At 45.2% G+C, this 27,500-nt stretch overlaps 1 protein-coding gene and 1 long non-coding RNA gene across 20 annotated transcripts in view; one reads left to right on the top strand and one right to left on the bottom strand.

Annotated features, from left to right (window-relative positions):
* LOC135112476 (uncharacterized) overlaps positions 1–2,950 on the bottom strand; it is a 4,092-nt gene extending 1,142 nt beyond the window's left edge. The window contains exon 1 of the long non-coding RNA XR_010274420.1: positions 2,269–2,950. This is a non-coding gene — a long non-coding RNA (uncharacterized LOC135112476). The remainder of the gene's footprint in view (positions 1–2,268) is intronic.
* Positions 2,951–18,314: 15,364 nt separating this feature from the next.
* The window catches only part of LOC135112390 (uncharacterized), a 76,962-nt gene continuing 67,776 nt past the window's right edge, over positions 18,315–27,500 (top strand). For 3 of the 19 annotated variants that reach the window (XM_064026813.1, XM_064026810.1, XM_064026808.1), the window contains exons 1-2: positions 18,316–19,601; positions 25,307–25,437. The gene's annotated coding sequence lies outside the window, so the exon portion shown is untranslated. Of the gene's footprint in view, positions 19,602–25,306; positions 25,438–27,500 lie in introns of all 19 variants that reach the window. The other 16 variants (XR_010274329.1, XR_010274326.1, XM_064026809.1 and 13 more) reach the window with 15 other exon arrangements.

The following is a 27,500-nucleotide window of genomic DNA, read 5'->3' as shown; positions in this document are numbered from 1 at the left end:
TTTAAGTGAATCAGTAGTAGTAGTAGTAGTAGTAGTAATAGTAGTAGCAAGTGATGGTGGTAGTGATTGTAATAGAAATAGTAGTAGTTTGAATAATAATAATAATAATAATAATAATAATAATAATAATAATAATAATAATAATAAAAGAATTTAACCAGTCACCATCATCATGCAAGAGAGAGAGAGAGAGAGAGAGAGAGAGAGAGAGAGAGAGAGAGAGAGAGAGAGAGAGAGAGAGAGAGAGAGAGAGAGAGAGAGAGAGAGAGAATGACATTAAAAACACCAACCCAAGCAAAGAAAGCAAAATAATAACAATAATAACAACAACAACAATAATAATGATAATTAATAATAATAATGATAATAAAAATAATAATAATAATAATAAAAGAGAGAGAGAGAGAGAGAGAGAGAGAGAGAGAGAGAGAGAGAGAGAGAGAGAGAGAGAGAGAGAGAGAGAGAGAGAGAGAGAGAGAGAGACTGTATACATAATTAATAAAGAGAAGAATGTATGTATGTATGTATGTATGTTTTGGCAACTTCAGTAAGACCAGAAAAGATAAAATAAATAAATAAATCATTAATAAGAAAAAAACTGTGTGTGTGTGTGTGTGTGTGTGTGTGTGTGTGTGTGTGTGTGTGTGTGTGTGTGTGTGTGTGTGTGCGTGCGCGCGCATCATTCAGCTACAGTGGTGTGGTGGTCACCCAGCCAGCCACTCTCCTACGACAAGAGGTCAGAGGTCACAGTCTTTGCATACGACTGTGACCCCTCTACACCACACACCACAGAGGCCACATCCCCTCAGGTCACGCCCCATGCCTGCTCGCTGCCGGGTCAACAGAGGTCACACACCAAGAGGCCACACAAGAACGTCACACCAAGAACTTCAACCCGAGAAGGCCTTGGGTTGGAGTCCCAGGCGCAGCGAGGCTAACGGGGTGTGACCTGTGTGGTGTGTGGTGTGCGAGGGGTCACAGTCCTACACAAAGATGGGTAACTGTGACCTCTGACCCTTTTCTGTAGGGGAGCGGCTGGCTGGCTAACCACCACACCACTAGGTGAATGACATGTGCACACGCGCACGCACACACACACACACACACACACACACACACACACACACACACACACACAGTGTTCTTTAATTATTTTCTATTTCATACATATAAATAATCTTTTTTTTATTTAATTAATTATTTTCTTTCTAGTCATACTGAAGTTTTTAAGACATACATACATACATACAAACGTGTGTGTGTGTGTGTGTGTGTGTGTGTGTGTTTTATGTGTGCGTGTGTTTTGAGTGTGTGTGTGTGTGTGTGTGTGTGTGTGTGTGTGTGTGTGTGTGTGTGTGTGTGTGTGTGTGTGTGTGTGTGTGTGTGTGTGTGTGTGTGTGTGTTCCTTAAGTTGAAAGCAAGATAGTTATAGCTGGTTACTAATTAAACACAGACAGACAGACAGACAGACAGACACAGACAGACAGACAGACACAGACAGGTGTGCACAGACTGGGGTGAAGGAACACACCTGGGAAAAGATTAACCTGAAAATACATTAGCCGTTGATTAGCTTATGAATTCTCTCTCTCTCTCTCTCTCTCTCTCTCTCTCTCTCTCTCTCTCTCTCTCTCTCTCTCTCTCTCTCTCTCATGCGTAAAATAAATGGGAATAAAAGTAAAGAACAAATAAAAAAAAAACACCAGAACTTGCTTAATAATAAAACTAAAACAACAAGCTAAAAAAAAAAAAAACAATCAAAAAAAAAACGTAAGAGGATATGACACGCGGTAGCCAGTCACCCAAAACACACACACACACACACACACTTCTATATTTCTCCATATTTAAGTAAGTTTCCGCTTTATTTCATCAACCATATTTCACCCATACACCCCCCATTTCTTCCCCCATCAGTAGACACAAACAAACAGTGCAATAAGACTGAGGAAAGACATGAAAATCACAAAAAATAATGACCGGATACTTACACACACACACACACACACACTCCCATACACACGCGCACCCTCCTTTTTTTCTTGATATTTAAGTAACTTACCGCTTTATTTCATCCACCATACTTTCCCCATACATCCCCCATTCCTTCCTCCATCAGAAGACACACAGACAATGCGATCAAACATAAAGACAAAAAATACAAAATACATATATCTGTATACGAATCCGGGGAAGAAGTAACACGCCCATTCAATCACTTCTTCATATTTAACTAACTTCCCGCTGTATTTCACCCACCATACATACCCGATATGACAAGAGCCTCATTTGGTCCAGAGGTGACAAATCCCCACACCACCTTGCTGTACTTCCTCCTCGCCTCCTTTGAGTCGTCCCTTAACAAAGCGACGCAATAGATGACTGAATCTTCGGATAAAACCAATGAAAGAATTCTTGATCCTGTTGTTTTTTAGCTCATTTCTCGTTTTTCTCGGTGTTTTAGTATGTTTAGTTAAATATGAGGGCTTCCAGTATTTAATCCATGTGTTTTAATGTGTTTTGAGTGTTTTATATTTAATTCTCGGCTGAAACCTATGATCCCGTTGTTTTAAGATTATTTCACATGTTTTATACCTGCTTCACGTGTTCTTAGGTGTTTTTAAAGTGTTTTATTATATTTAGTTAAGGCTAAGTATTTTATGTTCTTAATGCACTGCTTTTCAAGTAAATTATTGGACACAATAGATTCTGAATCTCTAAGTAACAGAACTGAATTCTCTTATACACAACTTCTTAAATGTTTGTCTATGGCCATTTTTCATCTGATTTTTAAGTGAATACTACTATTAAAACACCTTATCACCTTCATCTAATCAGGAATTAAAGCTTGCGTGGGATTCTGGAGGTATTTAAGACCTATTACAAAGCGAAGGCAGGATCTGAAGGCAAATCTTAAGCTGGTGGAGGTTCAGGCGTGTCACCGAGTGCCACGTTGTCTGTGTGTGTGTGTGTATGTATGTATGTATATATATATATATATATATATATATATATATATATATATATATATATATATATATATATATATATATATATATATATATATATATATATATATATATATATATATATATGCCTCTCGCAGCCCCTCTCGTTCTCTCTGTGTCTCACCTCGTCGTCATGGATGTCCTTGAGGGTGTAGGAGAGCAGTGATCCCCGTGTTAATCAGATCACAGGACGCCACTTCAAACACATTCTGGTTAAATTTCCTCCCATCTCTCTCTCTCTCTCTCTCTCTCTCTCTCTCTCTCTCTCTCTCCTTTTCCTTTTCTTTTATTTGTTTGTTTGTTAGTTTGTTGCATTCTTCACAAATATATATTTTGTCTTCCGCGTGTTTTGTTTGTTTGTTTGTTTGTCACGCCCACGCACTCATGCACATGCACTCTCACGCACACGCACTCACACGCCCATGCTCACGCTCGCACTCTCACATCCACGTACACACTCTCACGCCCACTCACACGCACACACTTTCACGCCCACGCACACACTCATGCCCACGCACGCACTCTCACGCACACGCACTCACGCCCACGCACGCACACGCACTCTCACGCACACGCACACGCAGTCACGCACACTTACGCACACGTCCACGCACTCACGCACACGCATTCTCACGCACACGCACACGCACTCTCACGCACACGCACTCTCACGCACACGCACGCATTATCACGCCCACTCACGCACAGGCACACGAACTCTCACGCCCACCCACGTACACGCACTCACGCCCACGCACACACACACACACGCCCACACCCAAGCACGCTTACGCACTCACGCCCACGCACACACACACACTCGCACGCCCACGCACTCACGCCCACGCACGCACACGCACTCTCATACCCACGCACTCGCGCCCACGCACGCACACGCGCTCTCACGCCCACGCACTCACTCTCACTCCTACGAACACGCACTCGCCCACGCACACGCACTCATGCAAACGCACGCACATTTACGCACACGCCCACTCACTCACACACACGCACTCACGCACACGCACACGCACTCAGGCCCACGCACACGCACTCTCACGTCCACGCACACACTCGCACGCCCACGCCCACGCACGCATTCACGTCCACGCACACACACACTCGCACGCTCACGTCTCACGCACACGCACTCTCACACCCACGCACGCACACGCACTCACACCCACGCATACGCACTCTCGTGCCCACGTATGCACACGCACTAGTGCCCACGCCCTAGCACACCCACTCACGCCCACGCACGCACACACACTCTCATGCCCACGCACGCACACGCAATCACGCCCACGCAGACGCACTCTCACGCCCACGCACGCTCTCGCACTCACGCCCATGCACACACGTACTCGCACGTCCACGCACTCACGCACATGCACTCACGCCCACGCACGCACACGCACTCTCACGCCCACGCACGCACTCGCACTCACGCCCATGCACAAACACCCGCACGCCCACGCACTCTCACGCACACGCATTCTCACGCCCACGCACTCTCACGCACACGCACTCTCACGCCCATGCACACACATACGCACTCACGCCCACGCACACACAGTCTCGGACGCCCACGCCCACGCACGCACACGCACTCACGCCCACGCACACACACACTCGCACGCCTACGCCCACGCACGCACACGCTCTCTCACGCCCACGCCCACGCACTCTCCCACGCACATCCACATGCACACCTCACGCCAACGCACGCGCACTCTCACGCCCACGCTCACGCACGGACTCTCACGCCCACACACACGCACGGACTCTCAGCCCACGCACACACACACACTCTCACGCCCGCGCCCACCCACTCACCTACTAAACCTCGGCAGCTCTCATACTGTCACAGTTTTCAAACTTCTCTTTTTCCGTGTCACGTTTCTTGTCTAGTGTTAGTTTGCTAGCGAATTAATCCCCAGATATTTCATACTAATAATCTGGGCGCATTTTCTATACCTAGCATTCTATTTTTGTCATCAGTTTTCAAGGGAGTCCATTATCAAACAAGTTACTAAGAAGTTAAGTTACTAAGGTCACACCACACACCACCACACACTCCCCAGTGCATCTGCCACAAGCAAGGTCACACCACACACCACCACACACTCCCCAATGCATCTGCCACAAGCAAGGCCACACCACACACCACCACACACTCTTTTTCCTTACCATTCACCACAAGTAGGAAAACATTCACACACACACACACACACACACACACACACACACCTGGTGGACCCTCTGCCTCAAGGCCCCACACATCAGTTGAAGCAGTGGCACTCCTCAACTCCCTGGACGCACACCCCCATCCTCTGGTTCTAGCCATTCCAACTCATTTGCTGCATGTTGTTTTCCCTGAGGTTCCAAGATCACCTGTTAAGTTGTGTCAGTATATAATGAATGACAGCTGGCTACATGGTCTCCTTTGAGTAGTAGTAGTAGTAGTAGTAGTAGTAGTAGCAGTAGAACAGAAGTAATAGCAGCAATATAATTAGTAGAAGTAGTAGTAGTAGTAGTAGTTGTAGTAGTAGTTGTAGTAGTAGTAGTAGTAGTAGTATCACAAATAGTACTTACCTTACACCAGATCCAAGCACGACCACACTCTCAGTAGTAGTAGTAGCAATAGTAGTAGCAGCAGTAGTAGTCGGAATAATTGTAATAGAAGTAGTCTCAGTCACCGCTCCACCAGAAACACGGTCTACTATCCGCCCAGTGCTACTATTCCTGCCATTAGTGATAGTAGTAGACTCAGGAGAACCAGGCGGAGCAGTGAGGACAGTTATTGCAGTAGTAGTATCGATAGTAGCAGTGGTAGAGAGCATTGCAGTCCTTTTGGGTGCGTCAGAGTCAGTTTGTTTACATTTGCAACCGTGGTCACTTTTGGCGGGAAATTCATGTGTCGACGAGCCTAAATCTTTGTTTTTTGTCGTCATTCGCTCCTTCGTGGCTTGAATTTCCCTCTTCAGCTCCTCCTTGTCCTCCCGCAGCGCCTCCACCTGTGTTTAATAAAAGAATGTTAAATTTATTCAATACAACACCGCTTCCCCTTCTCTACTACTACTACTACTACTACTACTACTACTATCTCACCTGGGCTTGACACCTTCCTGTTTGCGTCAGAAGTTCCTCCATTCTGTGTTGCAGCAGCGCATGTTGTGTCAGTGCAAGTGTAAGAATCCGCTCCTCACCAGACGCACCTGTAGTAGTAGTAGTAGTAGTAGTAGTAGTAGTAGTAGTAAAACAACAACAGCTATAATAACTACTAATAATTACAATTTTTCCCGCAGATTTCTTTCTTTATTTATTATTCATTACTTAAATTTGCTTTTTTTATTATTATTTTTATTTGTCAGTGTGATGCGAGACAGAAAATAACAGTGCTAATAATAGAAATAGCAATGATCACAATACCTTTTAGCCCAGCGGTCTCTTGGGTCGCCTCAATGTTTCCGTCGCTTACACTCCGGCGCGGCAGCAAGTTATGAAGGGATTGTGTCACCTCCACTAGGCGCACCAGTAGATCTGAAGGCACTGCAATGACCTGAAACACAACAGCGGCAGTGTTACTAATAGTACCAGTAGTTGTTGTAGTGGTAGTAGTAGTGGTGGTGCAAGGATTGGGGTAGTAGTGACTTACTGAAGTGTTATTGGAGTGGTTTGTGGGTTTACGTTCTCGCACCGAGGCACTCTCAACCACCATCGCCATCGTAGTCAGGGCTACCACCACCACAAGTGCCACCATAGCCAGGGATGCCAACCGTACCGGCTTGTCCATGCTAGAAAGAATGTTGTTGTTGTTGTTGTTGTAATGATAATATTAATAGTAATAATAATAATGATAATAATAATAATAATAATAATAATAATAATAATAATAATAGTAGTAGTAGTAGTAGTAGTAGTAGTAGTAGTAGTAGTAGTAGTAGTAATAGTAGTAGTATTTTGATTACTACATCTTGTGCATTTTCATAGTTATTAATATCTTATATATATATATATATATATATATATATATATATATATATATATATATATATATATATATATATATATATATATATATATATATATATATATATATATATATATATATATATATATATATATATATATATATATATATATATATATATATATATATAGATAGATAGATAGATAGATAGATAGATAGATAGATAGATAGATAGATAGATAGACGAAATGATAGCAATGAAATCACAACGGTAAAAATGTTGTAACAATTATAATTATTGTCATAATTATTGTAATTATCATAATGATAATATTGATAATGACAATAATGATAATGATAATGACAATAATAATAGTAATAATAATAATATTGATAATAATAATAATAATAATAATAATAATAATAATAATAATAATAATAATAATAATATGATGATGATGATGGCAGTAAGAATAATGTTAATAATTGTTTGGGTGGGCATAGTTTGATAATAATGAGAGATGAATAAAGAATATTGTTAATAATAAGGGTAATGTTTTGCATGAAGACAAACACACAAAACAAACACAAATTGTCAACAAAAAGTCGCAATACTAACATCACAAAACAACACACTAATTTTTCACAGCATAATTACATATTAATTACAAATAAATCACTCATAATTATAATAATCCATTTCATTTTCTTGTCACCAGTGAATCTCCAAGCGATCAAAATCCAATATGGCGGACTGACATAGAATTCCTCCCTTATTTAGGAGAAAAGGAGGGAAATCTCTCTCTCCTGGAGGAAAGGGAGGGAGGGAAGGATAGACCGGAGAGACGTCTGCCTCCTGGAGAGAAAGACACGGCACTAAGGGAGAGAGAGGGAGAGGGAGAGAGGGAGAGGGGAATCTTGATCTTGGTCTTGGGGAAAGAGAGAGGGAGAGGGACGAAGAGTGAGCGTTTATATAAAAAAAATCAGTTTTTATTTATTTTGCATTTTTATTTTGTTGTTTATTTATTGAATTGTTTTGCATAATTAGAAAGAAAATGCTTTTGTTATTATTATTATTATTATTATTATTATTATTATTATTATTATTACTACTACTATTATTACTACTACTACTACCACTATTATTATTATTATTATTGTTGTTGTTATTGCTGTTGTTGCTGTTGTTATCATTTTCATTATTAGCATGTAAAGAATGTTTCCTCTTCTTCTTCTTCTTGTTGTTCATTCAGGACAGAACAAGAGGTAACCAGTCGAAGCTTGAAAAAATTTGTTTACGAAAGAGATGCGGAGGAATTGGTTCTGAACAGACTTAGGGAGCTTTGAGAGATTAGACAGGGTGATTAGAGAGAACAGGTGGAAATTTGCAGGCCTATTTCACACAGGGAGTGCCACGCGTAGGCCTACTGACTTGTTGCACCTCACCTTAATTGTTAGACCAGGAGAGGAATGATTGAACGACTTGTAGTGTGTGGTGGCGCCTTACACTCCGCTTGGCTGTCCTGCCCTTCTGACTGTCAACACAGCACACGACAGAGAGAGAGAGAGAGAGAGAGAGAGAGAGAGAGAGAGAGAGAGAGAGAGAGAGAGAGAGAGAGAGAGAGAGAGAGAGAGAGAGAGAGAGAGAGAGAGAGACCCAAATTCCTCTCGCCAGTTCACGGAAAACACCAGATTTGACTCGTAGTTCAAATTGGGCTAGGAAGTCATGTCCACTGGAAGTCATGTCAGTGAACAGCATTGGTACCCCTGACTGCTGACAAGACTCCAAGAATAATTTTGCTTACTTTAATAACGAGAACAAAGACAAATTAATATTCTACCTACAGCAGTGTACCGCCTCTCTCTCTCTCTCTCTTAGTGTATCTGTGATGGTCATTAATATATCAGAGGTCAAAGGTCACCATGAGCGGACGTGAGGCACAGAAGCTTCACTCACGCCGGGGCTGAAGGCCGCGTCTCCTCACCCACTGGCGACCTCTGTGTCATTGCGTGGCGTGGTGCTGTGTTGGAGTCGGTCCTGTGTACTTTGCTGGCCCCTGCTGTAGCGTACTGGTGTGACGGCGTGGGTGGGGCGCGCGGCGGTGGTGGCGTGGGCGTCAAGGTTGATGTGACGGCCGGTAATCCTGATAGCGGGAGGACGATGGCCTTGAGGGAGCGCTGGAAGGCTGATGAAGGGCCGGGGGCTGCGGTGTTACAGACGGCTGTGATGGTTGTGGCGCGGGTGGTGGTCAAGGTGGCTGTGGTGTGTCCGGGGGGAGAGGTCGCCGTGTCAGGGGGAGGTGGCTGGTGAGGGGCGGGGGGTGGAGGGGGGGTCACACCAGTCTGCGTGAGGTGACCGGCAAAATTTTGTGCGGCAGTTTATGAACAGCGAGAGGTGCGGCGCTGCTGGTGACCCCGGGGCGGCGGCGCGGTGCTGCAGGGCACAAGGGGAGGGGGAGAGGGGAGAGGGGAGAGCCTTGATGTGTGCCTGTCAGTGTGGCGGTGGAGGCGCCTCAGTGTGTGCTGGTGGTGGTGGTGGCAGCGCACGCACGTCATTGGTGGCCACACCTGCCTTGGGGCACCGGGGCACCCTGCCACACGTGGTGACACTGGGCGCCCCTCGGTCACCAGCAGGAGCCTCAGCAGGCCAGGAGCCTGGAGCCTGGGCCACAGCAGGCGCAGGAGGAGGGGCAGCAGGGCCCCCGCTGCCCACCACAGCAGGCAGCGTGTGGTGAGCAGCAGGTAGGCCTCAGCCTACCTGCTGCGGTGTGTGGTGGTGGCGTGGGGGCAGGCCTGCTGTGGTGGGCGCCTCGACGCGCCCACCACAGCAGGCCGGAGCCCCAGCCCCTCTCTGGCGCGGGACACGCCACGAGCAGGTGAGGCGCCTGGAAGGGGCCCAGCCACCACCTGATACCTGTCTCTCCACACCTGGTACCTGTCTCTCCACACCTGGTACCTGTCTCTCCACACCTGATACCTGTCTCTCCACACCTGATACCTGTCTCTCCACACCTGATAACTATCTCTCCACACCTGGTACCTGTCTCTCCACACCTGATAACTGTCTCTACCCTTGCATGAACAGCTGGCGTCACCTGCACACACACACACACACACACACACACACTCTCCTCAAGGTGTTTTTGATATGAGTAAAGATATAAAACATTGGAATTATAAGATTACCCGCTAAAATTGTTTGCTAGTTGTCTGTCAGGTAGCAAACAGTCTGTATTTTGTAACAATTAATGTCAAATAGAAAAAAAATATTCAAGATGTGCCACAAGGTTTTATAATAGGCCCTTTATTGTTTGAGATAATACATGAATGTTATTTGTAATGTTAGTGATGTGATAAATGACGTTCTTTTCGCTGAGTGATACGAACCTAACAGATAATGATTTGTGTAACTTAAATACAAAATTGAATCAAGAATTGCGTAACATATTCAGATCGGTAACCGCAAATAAATGAACCGTAAAAATTAATAAAACTAATTTCATATTGTTTCAAAGACGCTTTGTTGTCAGTAATTTCAAATTGTTTTATGGAGGCTGTCACCTAATTAGTGTTTCTTCTACTAAATTCTTAGGAGTTATTACTGATGAAAATTTAAACTGGAAGAAGGTTTAATACGATCAGTGTGTTCAAAGTTATCAAAATAATAATAAATCATAATAAAAACTCTTATTTTCCTCCAGCCATCCGTGACACAGCCAGTCCTGCGAAGCGGTCATTGCGTACACACACACACACACACACACACACACACACACACACACACAATACCTCATTAGCATCACCACAGCACAAGCATGAAACATCAACGTGCAGGTCAGGTTGAGTGACATCCTGCACCCTGCTGGTATTGCTGACTGCCTTGATAAGCGTACTGCTAACTTGATGAGAAAACACGTAGGCTAGGCTTCACTGCTGTGGCCCATAAATAAACTGGTATCTTTGTAACAGCCTACTTATTTAGGGTCTATGGTGGTTCAAATAATTTCCATTAGGAGTTTAATTAGTAACTTAGATAAGTAACTTGATAAGCGTACTGCTAACTTGATGAGAAAACACGTAGGCGAGGCTTCAGTTTCCTTATCTGTTGTGTATTCTCATGTTTAGAGGTGTTGTTCTGGTTCTTAAGGCTTTATTTTGTATTTTCTGAAGTTTTTGGTATTTGGTTTTTACTCATAGTGTGTATTGGGATAGGTGGATGATCAAGAATGGGAAGGATTAGTGTTTTAACTAGGTGTATTTCAATGTTTTCTGGCATATTGTATAGCTTGTATCATTTATTTAGTGCTGAGTCTGCTGTGTTTTTACGTTGCTGAATGTGCTTGTAATAACCAGAGGTGGTTATGGTTAATCCTAAGCATTTCCCCTTATGTTTTAATTCTATTTCTTCCTCATCTCGTTTGGCTGCGAGATGGAGGGAGACGTGTGAATTTATTAGCGTTTTTTTATTTTTTTATTTTGCATTTTTTTTCATAGTCATTAACTGCCTTTATTGCTCGCTCAGTTTTGATGTTTAGCATGTTCCTAGATCTCCCTGGGTAGCCAATCATTTGTGTTATATCGTCTGCGAAACTGATGTTGAGGTTTTGTTGAGGCTGTTGTATATCGTTGGTGTAAATTGTGAAGAGTGTTGGTGACAGGACACTTCCTTGTGGTACTCCGCATTTCAGGTTAAATCTTGGTCCGGTATGGTGATTTATTTTAATGGATGCTGTGCGGTCTGTTAGGAAATCACATCAAAATTTTTCGATAGTTATTGGTAGGTGCAACTGAAGTAATTTGTGTTTTAATCCATGATGCCAAACTTTATATGATTCGTATTGCGCTATTTGCTCAGTGATGATTGCTAATGCATGTGTGGTGCCCCTGCTATTGCGAAATCCAAACTGGTTGGTGTTGTATAAATTGTTGGTCTCAAGGTGAGTTTTCAGTCTGGTATTGATTATTCTTTGTAATATTTTCCCTGGTACTTCTAGCGGCGAAATTGGTCTGTAGTTTTGACGTTGTTGTGGAGATTTGTCGGGTTTAGGTATGAGTCTGATAATGACATTTTTAAAATCTATCTGGGAAATATCCTGCAGAGATGGCGCTGTTGTATGTGTCTGTGAGTCTTAATATTGCTGAGTCTGCCAGGTGTGATAGGATGTGTGCCAGGTGTGATAGGATGTGTGCCAGGTGTGATAGGATGTGTGCCAGGTGTGATAGGATGTGTGCCAGGTGTGATAGGATGTGTGCCAGGTGTGATAGGATGTGTGCCAGGTGTGATAGGATGTGTGCCAGGTGTGATAGGATGGTTTGGTTCACTTTCACCCGGGGCTGGTACTCTTAACACTTTTAATTATGTTTCTAACTTCTTCGGCGGCTACCATCATGTGTGTGGGGTGTGTGCTGAGTGTGCCTGTGTTACAATTAGTATAGGGGATTGTTCTTTGTATATTATCTCGGATGTTTTGTAGCTCTCCATTAAATATTTCTCTCCAATATTCCCTATGTACTCTTTTCTTATCCCGTTTGTGTCTAATTTGATGTGGTTTTTGTTTAATATGTAGTGAGGTTCTTTTTCTCTATTACCGGTCAATATTTGTAGGTACTGGAGACTTTATTTATTTGTTTATCATATCTGTAATTGTTAAAATTCCATCCATGAACACTTGAATACGTTTGCAATTCAGTGAAGAGTGTTTTGAGAGGTTTTGTTGTGTCATTATGTTTGTGTGAGGGTAGACATTTATATAGTGAAGTGGGGATACTACAACAAACCTAACCTAAACACACAACACCTAAAAAATAAATAAATTAATAAAAAATGTGGTAGAAGGCATTTATATAGTGAAGTGGGGATTGATTGCCGTGTTGCGTTCTGTATTGCTTAATGCCAGTAGTCAGTTGCAGTGTTTATAGTTCAAGTGTTTCATTGTCTAGTGTGTTACCGTGTAGTGTGTTGGTGACGTGTGTTTTGAATGTTTGCCAGGTTGCTTTACTGTAATGTGGTGTGGTAGGTGATGGCATTAATAAGGGTGCGGTAGATATCGTAAATATAACTGGTATGTGGTCGCTGGTGGTGAGGGGTCCTGCTGTTGTATGTGTTGTGGTACGTTCTGTGGTTTGTTAATATTATGTCAGGTGTTGTCCCTCTTCTGCGTGTGTAATATGTAGGAAATTGTGGCCCTGTGTGTTGAATTAGCCTGTTGTGTATGAGTGTGTTGAGCTGTCTTCCTTTCGTGTTGCTGTGAGTGTATCCCAAAGTGGGGTGGTTTGCACTGAGATCGGCTAGCATGTACACTGGGATGTTGCGTCTCAATAGTTTGGTGAAGTCGGGAATTGGTATAAAGTTTCTTGAAGGGGGTTGATATAGTGTGGAAGTAATAATTTTGCCAGTTGTGGTCATGACTTCTATTGCAATTAAATCAGATAAAAAAAAAAAATCAAGAAATTTATATTGTATTTTTTGTGTGTAGGTTGTATCCTGGGATTTTAATTGGTGTGTTTTCGTGTGTGCAGTGACCGTTTATAAGTATTACATCAGCGTCAATGATTCTGTGTGTGTTAGATTGTGAAATCCTTCTATTAAACCAGTGTACTACATTGTGTTGTATTATTGTTAGGTTACGAAGGGCCATGTTGTGTGTGTGTGTGTGTGTGTGTGTGTGTGTGTGTGTGTGTGTGTGTGTGTGTGTGATGGTGATCTTTCTTTTATTTGTCCTGATCTTCTTTTCCTAAATATACTGTCCTGTAGTATGATAAAGCAGTCATGCATTGTTATTTCACCATTTTCTATTAGATCAAGTACTTGGTGTGCGTCTGCTGTTGGTTCATTGTATGTGAATGTGTAGGTCCCGTCTTGTATTGGTGTGACTCGGTGGCTAAGTTGTCTGTGGTCTGGCCAGCCATTACTTTCCTTGGATATTGTTTCAAGTTGTGTGTCTTTGCAGTGTAGTTCTTTCTTTGTGTTTTGTTGTGTATTTTGTTTGTCAGTTTGTTGTTGTTGGTGTGTGTTTGTTGTTGTTGTTGTAATTTGGTGTCTATTGTGTGTATCGGTAGATGGGTCTTGTGTCATCGTGTCAACCAGTTTTCCGCCGTCAGCAAGAATAGCGAGGTGGAGTTTGGTGGAGTTGGGGGTTTTTGGTAGGTTGATTTGTGGCAGGCTGTTTGCTTTCAAAGTAGCGATCAGTTCATTTGCATAACTGCCGGGTTCAATTACGTTCATTAGATGAGCGTGAATCATACAAGAATAAATGTTGAGGTGTTCATCTTTGCTGATCTGTGTGAAGGTGGTGTTGTTCATAGTTGAGTTGGTGTTGGTTTTCGCTACTTGGGAGTAGGTTACTTTTCCCTTCTCTTCTTCTCCTTTCTTCTTAATTGCTTCTTTCCTGTTATATCTGCATTTCATTGACAGAGTTCTGTGATTTTCTCCGCAATTGATGCAATTTTTGCTCTCTTTGCTACAGTTCTTCCAAGTGTGGCCTTCCTCGGCGCACTGTGAACATGTTTTGTGGTGTTTGTTCTTTGGGCAATCCTTAGTGATGTGGGACTCGACCTGATATAGCATCTGAAGCATGTTTGTATGTGGTAAAACTTCTCTTGCTGGGTTTGGTAGTGAGGGATCTTCATGGAAAATAGTTTGAGTCCATGTTCAGTACTTTTTGCGCAAACAGAGCTTGTGTGAATGTTATTTTGATCGTCTTAGAGTCTGGGAATTTGAATACATTGTCAATTTTGTTTTCCAGGTAGGTGTTGTGGGCACATAGAGCTCACTGGTGATGTCTTCCTCAGAGTTTGCGTGTATGTGTGAGTTTACATTGAAGGGTATCTATGACAGTCCTTTTAGCCTTCAATTCTGGCGGGGTCACTGGGGTGAATTCATGTTGTTGTTGAAATTCATTCTTGATAGGGTCTTGAAATATTTTCTCTTGTTGTTCGTGTGAAGAGATGACAACATATCCATGTTGAGTTGGAATGATGTTGGTTGGATATATGTCAGTGTTGCTGAGTATTTTCAGGAGAGTTGTCTTTCTTCTAGGTTCGTTGGCATTGTGCGTTTTGATCTTCACTCGTGCCATCCTTGTTACATGTCAATACAATAATATAACCTACAAGGGGCCGAGGCCCGACACACAACACAACTAAAGGACAGAAAAATGGAAGGAGCCTACCTAAGTACCTCAGTTCAGCAGTCCAGCCTCTAAAAGCCCACGCAACTGCCCTGAGGTACGACCTAACCCTATCCAAAGTTTTTGCTGGAACCTTCCTCACTGGCTTAAGGCAGCCCTTCTAAGGGCCCCCCTTGAGGCACTGCCCGCGGGGTTCACCTTCACCAGTGAGGAGGACACTAAGGGCGAAAAGAGAAATACAGGTGGAGAGAAAAGATGCCTGGGCGGGACTCAACACGGAGTCCCCGGTACACAGGGCTTGGGAGGATTCCCAGGTGGAATTCTCCCTGTTGTGCAGGACAAGCACAGACGTCACTGGCAGGATGTAGGTAGCTGGCAGTGTGGCGGGGCACAGCGGTGTTTCCACTCGCCATCAGACCTTCACGTGGCACTCCCTATATAAAGCACACCATTCTGTCTAATCTTTTAAAGCTCCCTAGTGACTCAGCACCCACAGCCACATTACGGAGTCCATCTATTCATCCACCACTCTATCTGAGAACCACTTCCCTCCTGTCTATTTCTTAAACGTATTTTTTATTCAAGTTTGCATCGTTACCTGCTGCAGCCTTACCCTGATCAGTGAGCCTGGACATTTTACCTTTGTTACCCTTGAAATATTGAGGGTGTATCTTGCGTTTTCTATGGTTGCGTTAAAAAGAAAATGTGTATTATTACCATCATAGTTTTTCTCAAACCCTTTACTGCTGGCGATAGTCTTACATGTTCACGTGCGCTGACTATTCTGACTATCAGGTGGCTCTCGGGCTATCAGCCTACAAGGAGCCGTGAAAGTTACCAAAAAAAAACTATTTCGCTGATAGTAGTATAGTAGTAGTAGTAGTAGTAGTAGAAATCTCCTCCTTTTTCTCTCTCTTTTTCCTATCTATGTGTGTGTGTGTGTGTGAGAGAGAGAGAGAGAGAGAGAGAGAGAGAGAGAGAGAGAGAGAGAGAGAGAGAGAGATGGGAAAAGTGAAACTCTCTCTCCAGTGGAGGTGGAGTGAAACTATTTCCATGGCAGCGCTGGGTGGAGGGAGTGGTGGGTGGGGAGGAGCCTTCTGCTGTGCTGTCCTGTCTCTCTTCCCTGTAGCTAGTTAGAAGTAGTTACCAAACAGCCTTGCAAGGACCAAAAGGTCTGTTGCTGTTTGGCTTTCCTTTGTATTCCTTTGTATTCTCCTCCTCTTCCTCCTCCTCCTCCTCTTACTCCTCCTTTTCCTCCTCCTCCTCCTCCTCCTCCTCCTCCTGTTACTCCTCCTCCTCCTCATTTTCCTCCTCACAAATAATTAATAAAATAAAGATGAGTACAAGTAATACCATAATTAAACACAATATTTCATGACATGGGAAGCCAAACAATAAATAAATAAGTAAACAAAACTGACAAAATGGCCGCCGTTCAAATGAAACACCAACAACACCAACACCAACAACAACAACAACAACAACAACAAAGGTAACAAAAGATAAATAACAGGATGAAATCACCACGGATATATTTATATTTATTTATTCATTTGTTTGTTTGTTTATTTATTACAGAGAAGGTTACAAAAAATAATAATTACAAGAAGAAGGAAGAAAGAGAGAAATATGAATAAAAGGAAAAAAGAAAGAGGAGGAAGAACAACAAGAACAAAGAGAGCAGGAGGAGGAGGAGGAGGAGGAGGAGGAAGAGATGATGAAGAAAGAGAGAAACATATTAACAACAAAATACCAAAAAAAAAACGAAAAAAAAAACAGGATAAATAACAATAACAACGACAAGAAGAAGAAGATGAAGAAGAAGAAGAAGAAATAAAGCAGACTGTTTGATAAGGAGAGAGTAAGGAAAGAAGCGATTGGTGATGAGTGGCAGGAATGTAAACCTTTGAACCTTGTGTCAAGTCGCGTTAACCTAACAAGACAAGTCAGGTGAGGTGCAACAAGCCAGTAGGCCTACACGTGGCAGTCCCTGTGTGAAATATACCTGCCTATTTCCAGCTGTCCTCCCCATCCATCACCCCGTCTAATCTTCTCTCAAAGCTCCCTAAGACTCGCCACTAACAGCCTGCTGATTGCTGAGTCCGTTCCACTCATCTGCCACTCTGTTTGAGAACCAATTTCTTCAAGCATGAACCCGTTATTTCTTGTTCTGTCCTGGTTACTCATCCTGAGAATTTTACTTACGTCTCCCTTGTTGTTACCCTTATACCACTTAAAGACTTCCATCAGGTCCCCTCTTAACCTACGTCTCTCTAAACAATGTAAATTTAACGGCTTCAGTCTCGCCTCGTAATTGAGTGATCCGCGCCAAGGGTAAAGTCACTGTACGGTGGCTCCAAGCTGGGCAGTGATCTGAACCTCCAGTGCTCCCTCCAGGTTCAGATTTCTCCCTTTAGGTTCTCTTTTCCCGCTATAAACAAAACAAGATATCCGAAGTTGACTGCCTCACTGTATGAAAAGTCGTATACGACAACGCATTCTGTTTCCATGCAGACGTGAGAAGTGACCTTGTATGATACGAAACGCCTTTGTTGACTGCAAGTTTATTGAGATCTCCATGACAGAGAGTCCGCTGGGATTAAATGATGAAATAATTTGATTCTCTTGAGTGATGTGAACCTGAGTTTAAATTTATACCCCGACATTGTCACGACACTTCCCTTTGTAAGTTGACGTAACTCTTCATTTTGAAATCAGTGTAGGTCCTGCAGCGTTCCTGGATCCGTGCAGCAGCAGGTCCAGGCCACTCCCTTCAAGTGCCTCACCAGAGCGGTATGAGCCTGGCTGGAAGTCATTCCCCCTCACCTGCCTCTCTTCATCCCCTCCACCTTCAGAACATTCCCTCATTTTTTTCTTACAAAGAAAGTCACAAAACAATAACTGCTAAGTTGATTGCCTTCATTACATGAAAAGGTTTGATACCATTGTTTTATCCTCATTTGATAAGGCATTGTTTTATCCTCATGCGCATGTTAGGAAAAGTGACAGGTTATAAGCACCAGAACATAACTTCTCTGCTGATTATGAGCTGAAGAGAGAGACTCTCCATGAAGGGAAGTCCTCTGGGATTTAAAAGATTGACTGGGATGCAGTTTGACTATTTTATTGCAAAGACAAAAGCATCTGACAGATCACATGTCATTGCTCCTCATACAAACACATCGCAAATTCCTGTTGTTCAGAATCCTTCGAGACACACACACACACACACACACACACACACACACTAAGAACACAAATAAGATGTTCCTGGCGGTTAGTTGGCAGCAGTGCTACCTAACTGGGGAGCCACACACAGTGAGTCATATGACAGCCAGCTTCTTGCACCCTCTTGTCCTCCTCCGTATGGATCACAATGGGCGTGTTGAGCAGGCAAGATCAGGCATGATCGCCACCCAGACACAGCCCTCCTGTGATGGCGTCAAGCGACACGTCTTTGCCAACTTATTTCCATGGTTTTGTGGGGGTGGGTGCAGAGTGCAGGGCCGGTGACGTCTTCTGGAACCAACACCGGCCTTGTGGTAGCGATCACGTGCTGCTGGCTACTTCTTCACATCAGCTGTAACACCAGGCCACCAAAATCTGTGCTGTAATCTACTCACATAACTAAAATGCACTCAGTTTTACTGACTAAAAATGCTGTGAATGATTGAATCACTGAATGTGCAGTGCCCGCGCGCACGCGCAGTGCTCGTGAGCCTCCGCCACGGGTGTGGAGAGGCGACTGTGACCGCGGTGGGCCGGTGGATGCCCCTGTGATCAAAGGGTGCTTGACGGGCCGTCATTCTGTTCCCGCTACCCCTCATTACCTCACAAATACTCAGTCGACCTCACCGCAATAGAAAGTGAGGCTTCAGTTCATTAGGTAATCGTGCAGGAGGAGAAGGTTTTGAAGGCCCGCCGCACCGTCACGGCGCAGTCAGTTCGCACACGCCAGGCTCAGTGTGCCGCGGCAAGCAGCGCCCGCCTGTTGGTGTGGACGGTGCGGCGGTGTGTGAACCTCTGGTGTTGTGTTACACGTGTCCCCTCGTGTAACACAACACGGTGCGTGACACGGGAGTGGCGCGTGGTGGTGACCGGCGCGGCGGTGAGGGATGGACGTGGTGGTGCAGGGCGGTGAAGTGTAGCAGTTCTGTGGCGGCGGTGAGGCAGCGGGCAGGGCGGCGTGGGGACGTGACGTGACGCAGGCGGCACGTGAAGGTGCTGAGGAGTGTATGGTGGTGGTGGTGGAGGTGCTGGTGATGGGTGTGTCGCCTGTGGTGGTGGCGGTGGTGATGGTGGGTGTGTTGGGTGTGATGGTGGTGGTGGTGGTCGTGGCCGCGGCTCGTGCGTCACGCCAGGCAAGCCGTGAGCCCTGCCCGCCATCTTGCAGCTGGGCCTTGGCCTGGCCCGCGGCGGCGCTCGCTCTCCAAGACGAGGCAAACACAGGACCACTCCTGCCCGGCAACCTGCCACGCCTTCTGCAGGGTGAGTGTACCGTGTGTGTGTGTGTGTGTGTGTGTGTGTGTAGAAATGTGAGAGATATGGAAATAACCTTGTAGACTGCGAGTGTTTTGTTTGTGGACGAAGTGTGACGCTTTTTCAAGTGGTGACTTGCGCAGTGAAGGAACCAGCGGTGAACTTAATGAACTGAACGAGTCTGAACCTAACCTAACCCAAGGTGACCCAAGGTGACCCAAGGTGACGCAGCTCTCAAATGAAAACGGTGATGTTATTTGAGCAGCATCACCAGTGTGTGCACGACGGCACCTGCTTACCACGCCGTACTGAGCAAAGGGAGTGGTGAAGGAAAACACCGGTGTTCTTACCTGGCAGGCCTACCTGGCGGGCTTCTCACTCCCAGTGATCAGCAGCCAAGGGCGACGGTTTCAGGGACAAGGGAAGCAGCCTGCTGCCGATGCGCCAGCTGCTCAACGCGTGCATTGCACGTGCAAATGCAGGTAAAGGGTGGACGGGGCATCAGTTGCAGCAACGTGTACCAGGGCAGTATTGATGATGACAATGATACGTGCACTGTGTGTTTGGCTGTGTGCTGCTGCTTCATTCCGGCACAAGTGTGGATCATTGTTCTAATTAACCTATCCAACTAATTCAGACAAGTACGATTGTAGCCAAACACTGAATTGAGGAGGTGGGCTGCCGCAGAAAGGGTGACGTAAGTGAGGGGTGCCGTCACTGAGGGAAGTGTGAGAAGCACCGACCACTGCCGCAGGTCAGGGGCGTGTGGCGTGCCTTGCAGCCTGCTTGAGGGCTGCAGTGTTCCGGTGTTCACTTGTAGCTAGGTGTACAGTCGTGTAATGCGCTGTAAGGGAAGCTACACAAGTAATAAATGTAGGAAGAAAATAATCTAACCCAACAGAGCGTAGTTAAGATTAATAAAGGAGGAGGCAGTAGACACCTGCCGAAACGATAATTACTCCCAGTGAGGTCTAAAGCACTGTTCAGGGGGTGCTGTGAACTTATCATTAAACCCAGCTGTGACTTCACTGAACGTTTCCCTTTGTGTCTCACAACACAAGGGGGTAGTCACAGCCTGCCCTCTAAAGACAACTCTCTTCCTCCACACAAAACTACAAGCACCTAATAACACACACACCCTTCACTCAAAAAATTTTAAAATCATGGCGACTCCTACACCAGCCTCGGAGTCCCCATCTGGGGAGGGGACCATAAATGTCCCCAGGTCGGACTGCCTTTCCGTCGACGACCCTAAGTGTCTTGACACCCCCCTCAACTTTTTCTTCATTAACTTCTGCAACATTCGCGGTCTAAGATCTAATTTTCAATCTGTAGAACACCACCTCTCCTCTTCTAAACCTCATCTTCTTTTCCTCACTGAAACTCAGGTGTCTGAGGCAACTGACAGTAGCCCCTTTTCTGTTCCCTCCTACTTTCTCTATCCTCATTTTCGATCCAAAGCTGGATGCTGCGTTTATGTGCGCAATGACTTAACCTGCTCTCGTGCCCACGCTCTTGAATCTTCCGAGTTTTCCACCACCTGGCTACGACTACAGAGTCATTCTCATACTAAATTTATCTGTGCTGTATACCTCTCTCCTAACTCCTCTGACTATAAGAAATTCTTTGACTACTTAACTTCCAAAGTGGAGCACATTCTGACCCTCTTCCCTTTTGCAGAGATCTCCATTCTTGGAGACTTCAATGTTCACCACCAGCTTTGGCTTTCCTCTCCCTTCACTGACCATCCTGGTGAACTAGCCTACAACTTTGCTATCCTCCATGACCTAGAGCAATTGGTGCAACACCCTACTCGTATTCCTGACCGTCTTGGAGATACGCCCAACATTCTTGACCTTTTCCTGACCTCTAATCCTTCTGCTTATGCTGTCACCCTTTCTTCTCCGTTGGGCTCCTCCGATCACAATCTCATATCTTTATCTTGTCCTATCACTCCAATCCCTCCTCAGGATCCCCCTAAGCGAAGGTGCCTCTGGCGTTTTGCCTCTGCTAGTTGGGGGGACCTGAGGAGGTATTTTGCTGATTTTCCTTGGAATGACTACTGCTTCCGTGTCAGAGACCCGTCTTTGTGTGCTGAGCGCATAACAGAGGTGATAGTGTCTGGCATGGAGGCGTACATTCCTCACTCTTTTTCTCGTCCTAAACCTTCTAAACCTTGGTTTAACACAGCTTGTTCTCGTGCTATACATGATAGAGAGGTGGCCCACAAAAGGTACTTAAGCCTTCCTTCACCAGAATCTCATGCACTTTATATTTCTGCCCGGAACTATGCCAAGTCTGTTCTCCAACTAGCCAAAAACTCCTTCATTAACAGAAAATGTCAAAACCTTTCAAGATCTAACTCCCCTCGTGATTTCTGGCATCTAGCCAAAAATATCTCCAATAACTTTGCTTCTTCTTCTTTCCCTCCTCTACTTCAACCAGATGGCACCACTGCTATCACATCTATTTCTAAAGCTGAACTCTTTGCTCAAACCTTTGCTAAAAACTCTACCTTGGACGATTCTGGGCTTGTTCCTCCCTCTCCTCCACCCTCTGACTACTTCATGCCACGTATTAAAATTCTTCGTAATGATGTTTTCCATGCCCTCGCTGGCCTAAACCCTCGGAAGGCTTATGGACCTGATGGGGTCCCTCCTATTGTTCTCAGAAACTGTGCCTCCGTGCTTGCACCTTGCCTAGTCAAACTCTTTCAGCTCTGTCTGTCAACATCTACCTTTCCTTCTTGCTGGAAGTTTGCCTACATTCAACCTGTTCCTAAAATGGGTGACCGCTCTAATCCCTCAAACTACCGTCCTATTGCTTTAATTTCCTGCTTATCTAAAGTTTTTGAATCTATCCTCAACAGGAAGATTCTTAAACATCTATCACTTCACAACCTTCTATCTGATCGCCAGTATGGGTTCCGTCAAGGCCGCTCTACTGGTGATCTTCTGGCTTTCCTTACTGAGTCTTGGTCATCCTCTTTTAGAGACTTTGGTGAAACTTTTGCTGTTGCCTTGGACATATCAAAAGCCTTTGATAGAGTCTGGCACAAAGCTTTGATTTCCAAACTACCCTCCTACGGTTTCTATCCTTCTCTCTGTAATTTCATCTCAAGTTTCCTTTCTGACCATTCTATTGCTGCTGTGGTAGACGGTCACTGTTCTTCTCCTAAATCTATTAACAGTGGTGTTCCTCAGGGTTCTGTCCTGTCACCCACTCTCTTCTTATTATTCATTAATGATCTTCTAAACCAAACTTCTTGTCCTATCCACTCCTATGCTGATGATACCACCCTGCACTTTTCCACGTCTTTTCATAGACGTCCAACCCTTCAGGAGGTAAACATATCACGCAGGGAAGCCACAGAACGCCTGACTTCTGATCTTTCTAAAATTTCTGATTGGGGCAGAGCAAACTTGGTATTGTTCAATGCCTCAAAAACTCAATTCCTCCATCTATCAACTCGACACAATCTTCCAGACAACTATCCCCTCTTCTTCAGTGACACTCAACTGTCCCCCTCTTCTACACTGAACATCCTCGGTCTGTCCTTTACTTATAATCTGAACTGGAAACTTCACATCTCATCTCTAGCTAAAACAGCTTCTATGAAGTTAGGTGTTCTGAGACGTCTCCGCCAGTTTTTCTCACCCCCCCAGCTGCTAACTCTGTACAAGGGCCTTATCCGTCCATGTATGGAGTATGCTTCACATGTCTGGGGGGGTTCCACTCATACTGCTGTTCTAGACAGGGTGGAATCAAAAGCTTTTCGTCTCATCAACTCCTCTCCTCTAACTGACTGTCTTCAGCCCCTCTCTCACCGCCGCAATGTTGCATATCTAGCTGTCTTCTACCGCTATTTTCATGCTAACTGCTCTTCTGATCTTGCTAACTGCATGCCTCCCCTCCTCCCGCGGCCTCGCTGCACAAGACTTTCTTCTTTCTCTCACTCCTATTCTGTCCACCTCTCTAATGCAAGAGTTAACCAGTATTCTCAATCATTCATCCCTTTCTCTGGTAAACTCTGGAACTCCTTGCCTGTTTCTGTATTTCCACCTTCCTATGACTTGAATTCCTTCAAGAGGGAGGTTTCAAGACACTTATCCACCAATTTTTGACCACTGCTTTGACCCTTTTATGGGACTGGCATTTCAGTGGGCATTTTTTTTTTATTAGATTTTTGTTGCCCTTGGCCAGTATCCTTCTTACATAAAAAAAAAAAAAAAAGAAAATGTGCAGAGAAAACTGGTGAGCCATTCCAGGTAAACAGAGAGAGACGGACGAAAAGAAGGAAAGAAGGATGCACTGGCGGCCGCAGGCAGCAGGGCTCAGCCTCTGGGAGGTTCATTATATCGAGTCGGGTTAGGTTAGGGTCTGTTAGGTTTGGTTAGGTTTGAGCCGCCATGGTGCGTGCACCCGAGGCCGCTCGTGGACTGGTCGCCGAGCGGCCCCAGACTGGCGCCGGACTGGCCGCCGATTGCTTCCAGACCGGTTGTCTGCGACTGGCCAGGCTAGCCGTGGCGTGACTCGGCCACAAGACTACTCGCAATGAGAGGCAAGAAAAGTGGAGGTTAATGTGCGCTGCGGTGAGCTGCTCTGCTCCCTCCCATTCAGCACCAGGAGAGCGGGCTACGCACGAGGCGACCATTGCAGTGTGTGTGTGTGTGTGTGTGTGTGTGTGTGTGTGTTGTCCACTCTAACTCAATATATAACTAGTACTTCTACCTCCTCCTCCTCCTCCTCCTCCTCCTCCTCCTCCTCCTCCTCCTCCTCCTCCTCCTCCTCCTCCTCCTCCTCCTCCTCCTCCTCCTCCTCCTCTCAGCGAACAATGAAAGACATGGAGCTTCTATTACGTTATTTTTGCAAACCTTTTTTACTCTCTCTCTCTCTCTCTCTCTCTCTCTCTCTCTCTCTCTCTCTCTCTCTCTCTCTCTCTCTCTCTCTCTCTCTCTCTCTCTCTCTCTCTCTCTCAGAGAATTTGATCTTTCCAGTCAATATATATATATATATATATATATATATATATATATATATATATATATATATATATATATATATATATATATATATATATATATATAAAGAGAGAGAGAGAGAGAGAGAGAGAGAGAGAGAGAGAGAGAGAGAGAGAGAGAGAGAGAGAAGGGGAGCTTAAAAAGGGTAGCAGCGGATGTGAAAGATAGAGGGGGGAGGGGAGAGTGAAGGCAAAGATAATAACTACTACTCCCCGTCCCCTCCCAAGGCTAACCTCCTCACCTTATCTCCCCATGTCTTCCCCATCCTGTCACCACTACATTACCCTCCCCACTGCAACATAAACCCTGATAACTAACCTCCCCTTACAATCTCACTCACAATCTCCCCAAAATTAGTCTCCCCATCTCCCCTGACTATCCTCCCTATTTCTCTCCCTTTTCAGACGTCACTCAGCATTCATCTCCCCATTTCCCTCTCTCCCCTAACCTCCCCACTTCCCCATACCCACAAATTAATCTTCCCATCTCCTCCCCGTCCCACGCCTTGAACTAAGCACACATTTTTCCATCAGTTTCCTTCCTCCAACCTCCCCAGTCTAATCTCCCCATCTCCTCCCATCTCTCCCCATCTCCATCATGAACTAACCTCCCAGCCTCACCACGCCTCCCCATCACCCCTTCTTTCCCCAGCCTCCCCATCTCATCCCCCACTAATCTCCCCATCTCCCCCAGGGCAAGGCAGCGGGTGCTCTCCCGCAGGGCAGTGTTTGATGGCGCCCCTGGGATTATGAGTGAGGCAGTGACATCCCCCCTGCCCCCCGCCCGCTCCCTCTCCCCCAAGACCCTTGAGGCCAGGTCGTTCGGTAAGTGAGGCACTGGGGTGATGGGGGTGAATGGGCGTGCGAATGGGTGTTTTGGGGTGTTTGTGGTGGTGGTGATGGGGCTGTTTGGGTGGTGATGGGGTGACACTGGGGAGACAGGAAGAGAGAGAGAGAGAGAGAGAGAGAGAGAGAGAGAGAGAGAGAGAGAGAGAGAGAGAGAGAGAGAGAGAGAGAGCAAATGGAGTGACAATCAGACACACGGACATAGACAGGAAATGGCGTCTCTCTCTCTCTCTCTCTCTCTCTCTCTCTCTCTCTCTCTCTCTCTCTCTCTCTCTCTCTCTCTCTCTCTCTCTCTCTCTCTAGTGTAAGCCGCTACATCAGCAGGAGAGAGTGGCAACATGGCGTGCAAAGGGTAACACAACAACAAGCACCACAAGATGGCCAACACACACAAGACACGCACACAACACACACAAAGCCACTCTGTCAAAACAAACAAATCATTCAAAACTTTTATCGCAGAAAAAAACAAAACAAAAGAAAAACAAAAATAAATTCCTGAAATGTGCAGCAGGGGTAGCAAAATGGCGGAGGAGCAAACCAGTGTGGCAAACCAATATGGCGTCTGCCTTTCAGCAAACGTACAAAAATTCAGTATTCACCATTACAACCAAATGAAAGAGCCAAGAAGCGAGCCAAACAAGTAAACACCCCTACAAACATGGAGCCTCCCAACAAACACCCAACAAACACCCTCAAATAAGCCAAAGGATTACCAACATGGCGGACAAGTGGCGTCAGTACTCGCCCCTGCTTCTCATCATCGACATGGAATCTATGCCACTGACAAACCGTCGACTATTTTCAAAGTCTTCTTGAGCGTCCACTCTCAATATGTGAGGCTCCCTGGAGGTGAGCCTGGCCAGAACACCCTCACCTGAGAGAGAGAGAGAGAGAGAGAGAGAGAGAGAGAGAGAGAGAGAGAGAGAGAGAGAGAGAGAGAGAGAGTTGGGGTTTGTGAGTGAGGGGAGGGAACTTGTGGGTCTGGTGAGCGCTGGCAACTCCCTGGGTGAGGATGGACTGGACTGGTGGTGGTGGTGGTGGTAGTAGCGGTTGGAAGGCGAGCGTGCGAGCTGGCAGGACTAGCTGGTCTCTGCCTTAAAAAAAAAAAAAAAAAAAAAAAAAAAAAATTATCATATATATGTATTTACATTCACCAACACCACACATCACACAAACACACACACATAACTTGAAATACAAAACCAACATTATTTTACATTCAGTACAGTCGGCGCGAAAAAAATGTCCCCACCTGCTGTATCATTAAGTTTTAACAACACAACATTACGTTCTTGTTTATTTAGGTTTATTTAGCCACCAGCGGACACGAAAACACTTGTCACGGCCAATAATGAACATCTGGCATCTCCATGCTTTCAATTTAATAATGTGACAGATTAACGAGATTCAGTAACCGCCAGGCAGTGTGTGAGGGAGGGTGTTTACTCCCTCCTGTCACGGAGAGGTACTTCCCGCTTCTGCTCCCGTTTCCTCACATATCGCTCGCCTCTCCTCGTGATATCGGTCACCCTTTGCTTCAGAATGGGGCCTGCCAAGCTAAGAATGGAGGAGAAAGGTGCTATACTGGCTCTATTTCGCGAAGGCCTCAGCAAAAGAGAAGTGGCAAGAAGGACAAGAAGATCAGCGAAGTGTGTCCGTAATGTCATCAAAGCAACCAGTGCCCACGGCGGTGTTATTCAAAAGAGAAAGCAGGGGTCGGGGAGGAAACGAAAGACAGGCCAGAGGACGGACATGCTGTTGCGACGTGAGGTGCTGAAGAACCCTTTCATCACCGCCAAGGAATTAAAAGGAATGCATAGAGATGTGCTGGGAGATGTGGCAGTGAGAACACTTCAACAGCGGCTACAGAAAGATTTCAAGCTACCGTGTCGTCGGGCAGCTCACAAACCTCTCCTCACCGAAAAAATGAGAAAACAGCGGCTTGATTTCTGCGGACGCTACAAGCACTGGACTTCAGCAGACTGGCGAAAAGTTGTGTTCAGTGATGAATCTGCCTTCAAAACTATTTCAAAAGGACA

The sequence above is a fragment of the Scylla paramamosain genome, chromosome 23 (assembly GCF_035594125.1).
Source record: "Scylla paramamosain isolate STU-SP2022 chromosome 23, ASM3559412v1, whole genome shotgun sequence".
In the NCBI taxonomy this organism is placed as follows: Eukaryota; Metazoa; Arthropoda; class Malacostraca; order Decapoda; family Portunidae; genus Scylla; species Scylla paramamosain.
This window is presented reverse-complemented; position numbering and strand designations above follow the sequence as displayed.